We start from the raw sequence: 8,460 nt of genomic DNA on the forward strand, positions 1-8,460 counted from the left end.
AGCATATATTGTATAAGAAATTTTAAACATATATTTTGTTTATAATGAAAGTGAAATTTAAGTAGGTAGTGTTTTATTAGTAGATAGTTTAGGTTGTTTAGGTAAATAATAAAATTTCTCTATGAAAATGATAATAATGCAGTTCTTCTCAATAATGTGTTTCTGGATAATGTAATAATTATATTTATTTGTATTTGGAATTGAAAGAATAAAATAAAAAGGAAGTTCTCAATGTAGCCGTATAAAATGTGATCATGTTGAAGGGGCTCAAAACATCCTGACTACAGGAAAATATTGTAGTTCACTGGATTATGTGGCTTAGTCGTTCAACTTTATTAAGAATCACATGTGGAAACTACAAGTGTCTTTTATACGCCCCCGTCACACCAAGCATGCCCGTCCTTTCAATCGTGGGGGCATTATAATGTTCGGTCAATCCTACTATTCTTGGGTGAAAAAGTAGCCCAAGAGTTGACAGTGGGTGGTGATAATTAGCTGTCTTTCCTCTAGTCTTACACTGCTTAATTAGGGACGGCTAGCGCAGCTAGTCTTCGTGTAGCTTTGCGCGAAATTCAAAACAAACCAAACGTAAAACTTAAATCACACTTACTTATTCGAGCACACGTTTATTTCTCGGAATTATTCAAATATGGACACTCAATTTAAAATTTTAACCTTTCATTCAGTCACTTCTTAGATTACCCGAGTTTTCATCTGACGGGCAAAAAGAAGTAATTCTATGTTATCAAAGGCTAAAAGGTAGAATTGCGTGTCAGAAACAGGCAAGTCTATAAAAGTTGCTTCCACTTTCGGGTGAATCTACACGCGCACCTGCACCACGTGCGGCTGCGATCTCCTGGTAACCAGGAGGCATGCGTTATACAATCTGGGTCGAATTGACAGCGTAAGGTTTCAGAATGTTCAGAAGTAGGTGGAGCTCTCGAAGTAACAGAGTACTTTCAACGTTTTGCTGGCAGTTTTTCATCCAGCTCTAGCGCCACTCAATCTCGTTAATTATTGATAAGAGCTTAGCAATGGCAAATCTTGGACAATGAAAGCACAGCCGGTCTGCTACCGTTTCTTCTCGGTAAGTAGTTAAACATGTCATTATGGCGAGGCGAAAGACGGCGAGCTTTAGTGAAAGCAGTATACAGAATGACCCCATTAGCTTTACGAATAAGGTGGAATATCAAATAGCACGTTTAACCCGTCTAAGCGGCTTGTAAGGCAGTTTGTCTGGTAGTAGCGTTGAAGGACACGGCAGTTAGATGTTGAAACAGCTGAAACTTAGCCAATGAGAACTATGCGATGTCATTAGACAAAACTAAACACTAGCGTGCTCATTGGCATGAATTAAAGTTCCAAATATTTTCTAAATCATTAACGTTTTTCATACATTAGAAACTGATAAGCATGGTCTGTTTCTCTCGTTACTGATAATTTATGGTTAAATTCATACTGCTTATAAAAATTAATGTCTGAACGCCATCCATCACACTTTCTACTTTCTTTAAAGTAGTATATTTTCAAACGACACATCTTTTTTTTTGCTTATTCTGATTAAACTCTTTTATTTTATACAAAATAGGCTTGTCATTACATACCCAAAAAACAAGATTTATCAGAGATAAAGTCTGCCAAAAGACTGACCACTCATAATATTTTTGTTTCTAAGGGACATACGATACCTATGAACGACCAGAACCACTATGTGGTTGTTTGTTTGTTTGGAATTTCGCGCAAAGCTACTCGAGGGCTATCTGTGCTAGCCGTCCCTAATTTAGCAGTGTAAGACTAGAGGGAAGGCAGCTAGTCATCACCACCCACCGCCAACTCTTGGGCTACTCTTTTACCAACGAATAGTGGAAATGACCGTCACGTTATAGCGCCACCACGGCTGAGAGGGCGAGCATGTTTGGTGCGACGGGGATTCGAACCCGCGGCTCTCAGATTACGAGTGGAACGTCTTAACCAGCTGGCCATGTCGGACTGGAACTGTATTGTGAACACGGACTTAAAACGAAGGTAGTGAAAATATACTAGTTAATATTGCCCCATGAACTGGATATAGAATGAAAAGGGTAAGTTAATTAAAAATGATGGTTTGCCATGACAAACACAGATAGATAGCTTGCTATAAGAACATAGACAGCTTACCATTGAGTCCTTTAGTTTTAATTTTCTGAACAGCACATTCCGATCTTCGTTAGTATTCTTACGTAATTGTGACAAAAATACCCTAACTCTATAACCTGAACCATTCGATCTTAATATAAAATGCTTGCTAAAACTTGGGTAGTAAAATATTATTATAATTTAGCCTAACCACTTTCAGTTTATCAAATAAATACCTCGTAATCCGAGGGTCGTTGGTTTGAATCCCGGTCGCACCAAAAATGCTCGCCCTTTCAGCCGTGGGGGCGTTATAATGTTACGGTCAATCCCACTATTCGTTGGTAAAAGAGTAGCCCAAGAGTTGGCGGTGGGTGGTGATGACTAGCTGCAAAATTCGGGACGGCTAGCGCAGATAGCCCTCGAGAAGCTTTGCGCGAAATAAAAAAAAAACCAATAATAAAATATTTTTATTGTGATTGTTGTTAAAACTCACTTTTAAACTTTTATTTATAATTGGGTAGAGAATTTGTGGTCAAACACATTTGAATTTTCCAAATCTCTTTGTCTATAAAATTCCGATTTAGTTATGTTTTATTTGGTTCATTTAAATTAGCTGTTGGCGTGTTTAAATAACGTTTCTCTGATGTTTGTGTATAAGTGTCTTGTGTGTGTTTTTCTTATAGCAAAGCCACTTCGGGCTATCTGCCGAGCCCACCGAGGGGAATCAACCCCCTGATTTTAGCTTGTAAATCTGTAGACGTACCGCTGTATTAGCGGCGGGTGAAGTGTCTTGACTGGTGTACATAGCTAAAGATTGTTTCTGGAAATTGTGACCTTGCTTAAGTAAATTCATTACTTGATATTTTGTACTAAAGATTAGGGCCCTACGAATGCCTAGAGTTTTAGAAGGGAGGAGTTGTCACAGTTAAAATAACTAATACATTTAACATCCCAGAAAAGTGTATTTGTATTTAGGCGTAGTGAGGTGAAAAAATAGTTCGTGTAGATGTTCTACATTTAATTACTTTGCATCCTCTTAAAAAAAGATAAAAAAATCATGCTAATCTTCTGTCTGCGACAAACGTTACAATTCACAACGATTGTTCAATCAAGTTTATACTTGCTTGACCATGTTTCTGTACCACAGCTCCATTAGAGTGTTGCCACGATGAAGTCTGGAGGCGGAAGAGATCTGTGATGGTTAGTGCGAGATGGAGATGTTGTTTCCCTTAAATATGTAAATTAGTAATAATAAATTGGTATATTGTACTAGGACGTTGGTCTGACTTAATGGTGATCCACCAGTTATTCTTGTTTCATTCCCTGTCTTAAGTAAACGCACATACCTCATTTTCTCGCAGCCAGAAGTCATAAAACGAATTTTGAACCCCATCAGTATAGTAAGACTCCACTGCCTTATTTTTGTTTGTTTGTGAATAACTACTTTTCTTTATTTTTTTAAATATATATATATAACTTAGTCTTTTTTCTTGCTGTCCCAGGTTCAATGTATTTTTTTTTTTTTTGCGAAACACCATCTAAATCTTTCTTATTATAGGCTAGTGAAAGTACCCGGCTTCGCTCGGGTTATTAGGCTGATAGTGTGCATTGTGAACATTGTGTGTATTTATCATGAAAGTATAATTTTTATACTTTTGTTGCTGAGCAACTTGACTTAAAAGCCATTAATGGAACACATTGTTACCAAAAGGCATTGACTTTTCCATATATTAGAAATTGTTACATAGGGAACCACTTCTTTTCTATATGGTATTTCTCTGACTTACTTCATTAAAATAGAATTAATCATTGCTTGACTCCCTCAACTGCACTTTTCTGTTTCTTTGGTCAAGCTTGATTTCGCAGAATTTAATTTACTTATTTCAGTTAGCTATCAAATGTGAGGTTAGGGTATACTATGTGATGGAGATGACAGTACCTGTCCCGTCATTTTTGACTGGCTATAGGCTAGTTTCATAATAATCAAAACTATACTAGAACATCCAGTAATAGTTACAAACTACTATATAAACAACCCATAATAGTTAAAACATTCTATAACATCCCATATAGTTTTGTTGGTGAACAATACCTATTGTTGATAATAACATCCCATATAGTTTTGTTGGTGAACAATACCTATTGTTGATAATAACATCCCTCCCAATAAAAAAAGAAGATCGCAAAAGCCATTTGGTAGTTATAGCTAGAAAAAACAAACAATAATAACCCACAATAGGTTTATAAAAACTACAATATAATAATCAGAAAATACTCTATAACGTCCAATAATAGTTAAAAACAATCTACAGCTTCCTGTAACAATTAAAACTACTCTATAATATCCCATAATAGTTAAAACACCAATATTCCATGGAGGTCACGTTTACTTTTTATATGGTTTTTGGCTGGCTTGCTTCATTGAATAAAAAAATGCGCATGCACGTAGATATGTAATAATATCTTGCTGCACAATCTCAGGGGCCACCTAGTATGAGTGTAAAGTTCAGGTTTCTAGGTTCTTTGATCTTGGAGCTATGGTGGTTACATATTCTTTTCTATGTGTTTTTCGCATACTTACCTCACGAAAATATGTGCACGCACATCGATAAGTAATAATACCCAGTTTCACACTCACAGGGTCCACTTAATATGTGTGAAAACGTTCTGTTTTCTAGGTTCTTTCTTCCTGGAGTTATGGTGGTCACACACTCCTTTTATTATTATAGATTACTTGTAATTAACTTGTTGGAAATGAATTACTCGAATGCCACAACGTTTCAACTGAACCTGTTGAAAAGGAAAGAACTGTAGCAGTAAAGTATTATATTCCTACAAGACGGAGCAATATGAAATATATTTATAATGCCCCTAATTTTCCAATTAGGAACAGCTAGCGCAGATCGCCCTCGAGTTGCTTTACGCGAAATTTGAAACAAACAAACAAATAAATACCTGTTATTGTTTTTCTTACTCCAGTGAAGTTTTATATTATTTGATTTTACTTCAGTTTGTGATTTCATCAGAGGCCTAACGTGTGAATTGAAACCAATAAAACCTGAAAAGCATTTTATACACTAGCTATTCTTTCACAAAACTCTGACTTCTTAGAGTCGGGTTTAAATCGCAATTAGTTATATGAAAATTAATCTAATCAATTTCTTATCTTAGAAAAAATCATTTAGTTGGTTGTAGTTGATTAAGCGATTCAAGTAATGTATTTCTGACTTTACAAAATGGCCCTTAGCTCGTGATAATGGCCTTAGCAACATAAGTCGTAGTTGGCAATGCCTATTCACCGTTTATACACTTGACCAGAACTGGCCTATACCTATAATCTGCCACCTACTGGCAACACCTCCGTCACATTTAATCGCTGTGTCTTTGTAACAATGTTTAAATATTTTATTGCTCAGTACTGATCACACCTGAAAACAATATAGTAAGTATGTTCTATCATTAATAAAATCGTTCCTTACGCTTATAAATCTTTGTTTGCCTACTTATCATAATACCACGATAATGAGCTTCCTTACTCAAGCAGCCCCTATATAACTAGTAAGTTGATCCAATTAGTCAGTTTATGATCTTGGAACGCGACGTTTAGCTGGTTTCAGTTGGGTAGTTTATTCATTTAATCAACTCCTTGTCTTTGGTTTGTTTGTTTGTTTTGAATTTCGCACAAAGCTACACGAGAGGTAGCTGCGCTAGCTGTCCCTAATTTTGCAGTGTGAGACTAGAGGGAATGCAGCTGGTCACCACCACCCACCACAAAGTCTCGGGCTACTCTTTTACCAACGAATAGTGGTAAAATATATTTATAATGCCCCTACTTTACAAACTTTGATTTAAAGTAACGTTTTGCTATAAACAAAGTATATATTCATATATACAAAAAATAAAGTGAATCACACAAAGAGAAAATGCACACTTGGTGTTATAAGGTTTGTTTAGAATTTCGCGCAAAGCTGCACGAGGGCAATCTACGCTACCAGTCCCTAATTTTACAGTGTAAGACGAGACGAAAAGGCAGCTAGTCATCACAACCTACCGCCAACTCTTTTACCTAATAGTGGGATTGACCGTGATATTATAACGACCCCACGGCTAAAAGGGGCGAGCATATTTGGTGTAACAGATTCGAACCCGCGTCCTCAAATTACGAGTCGGGTGCCTTAACCACCTGACCATGTTATAAAGTGTATCTTTTATAGAACAGAGAACTCATATGCTTCACGCAGAATATTGACACAAATTTCACAGTTAATTTTTATTTTAATTAAAGCGTGCCAATATCCTGGAAGGAGCTTGCAAGTTGGCAGATAGTGAATGAGCTTAACTACTCATAAAACTTTGCCTTATATACATATACTGTTTCTAAATAGAATATTGTGTATTATATGAGTTTATCACAATAACTCGTATAGACAGAGTAGAAAGCTTATTCTTACTCTTGCACTTTTCCACATACAGTGTGTATAAAATAAGCTTCGATCACCTAGGAACTGCATTTATTCCTTTCCCTGAGATAGTTTATATTTGAGAAAGGATCGGTATGGTATTATGATGATTGTGTTACCATTTGAATACAAACACTTTTATACAATATGTAGCACTTGGTGTTATTAACTTTCATAGCAAGTCATAGAATGGCTCTGAGTTTGTTTTTTTCAAATAAAATTTGTAGCTGATACCCTATCTCTTGACCGATTTGAGAGCTAATTTCAACCATGGATATTGATTGTTCCCTATTAAATGTTATTGTAATTGTTTGTAATTATAAATCATTATGAAGAATGTTTAAGTGGAAGAAATGAAATAGCTTCTTCGTGAAGCTGTACAGTTTCATAAGTATCAGGGGTATTGCTATTAGCTAATTTTGTGTGTGTGTTTTCTTATAGCAAAGCCACATCGGGCTATCTGCCAAGTCCAATCTCATTTTGTAGGAAAAGAAAAAATCATTTAAAAAGTTGAACATTTTAAAGTTTTCAACAACAAACAATTACCATGAGTACTTTAAAGGAATTCAATTCCCATTTTCATATATTTTAAATTTTGTTATGTGAAATACTAAAATCTGGTTTACTGTTTATAATGGATACATTATATTTAAGTATACAACTAGATACTAGATTAGCCATTAAAAAAAAAAGTTCTTAAAATCAGCAGAGATCTGAAAAACCTTAACAGAACACACTGTCCTTTGTATTTCAATAATAAATTACAAAGATGCTTATAACAAGTTCCTTATAATTATTTTAAGTCACTATTTTCAGTTTTGTATCTTCAGAAATCAAAGATAATAAGCAGGCAATCTTAGCTACTTATATCATCAAAATATTTTTACCTTTAGTTAACTTATATTCCAAATAGAAAAGCTGCAAGTGCTTATAGTTCATGCATTTTAGATCAAAAGACAAAATTAGCTCTCAAGATGGATTCAAGACTTCCATCTCCAATTTCCACAATGTTTTATTATAAATATGGGAAACTTAAAAGGTGTTATAAAGGTAACAGGATTTGAAAATTAAATGAATACCAGAAAATTTTATAAGATGTTGGCTCCCAAGCCTATTTTGCCAATACTTTCCAGGGTCCCACTAGTCATCTTGCAATTACATATTTTTTAGGAAGTGTGTATATGTAACTGTTGTGCCTCAGCCAATAAGTGGTCCTTTAAAAAGGAAACAGAGCACGACTCAATAGTGGTTTTACTGAAAGACTGACACAACCCACTGGTGGGTCATCTGAGAGCTGGCTTCTTAAACAAGTTTTTGTAACCAAAATGTTTGAGTTAATGGAAAATGTGTTTATACTGAGTAACTCATCTTAAAATGGCCCCCTTCGACCAAACTGAAAAATCCTGTATCAAGCCTTAAAAATCAAAATCCTATAAAAAGACAACTTACAAAATGAATATTACTATAAAATGCATCTTTCACAAAGAACAAATATACCAACTTTTGCTACTCATAAAATCATAAATTGTATAAATATCAGCAATTATTTGCTTTGTTGTTACTTCAAGGTAAAGTTACAATCAACTAAAACAATAACCTTCTACTAATCTGTCAAGATTAATAAAAGAAAAACAGAAAGATGGCAGCAAGAAAGTTTTAAAAATTATAAAATAGTTTACACATGTCATTGTCACAAATGGTGAAATTATAAATCTATATATTTTATTCTGAATAAGTGTCCAAGTTTCTTATTTAAAAGTACTAATACAAAAATTATGCAGGATTGAGTTTAATATTTTATTATGATTATGAATAATTAATGCATCAATTTTTATCTAGCTGTACAAATATAATTATCATTCACAATAAGAATAGTAAGGAATTG

Source organism: Tachypleus tridentatus, chromosome 13, assembly GCF_004210375.1.
Source record: "Tachypleus tridentatus isolate NWPU-2018 chromosome 13, ASM421037v1, whole genome shotgun sequence".
In the NCBI taxonomy this organism is placed as follows: domain Eukaryota; kingdom Metazoa; phylum Arthropoda; class Merostomata; order Xiphosura; family Limulidae; genus Tachypleus; species Tachypleus tridentatus.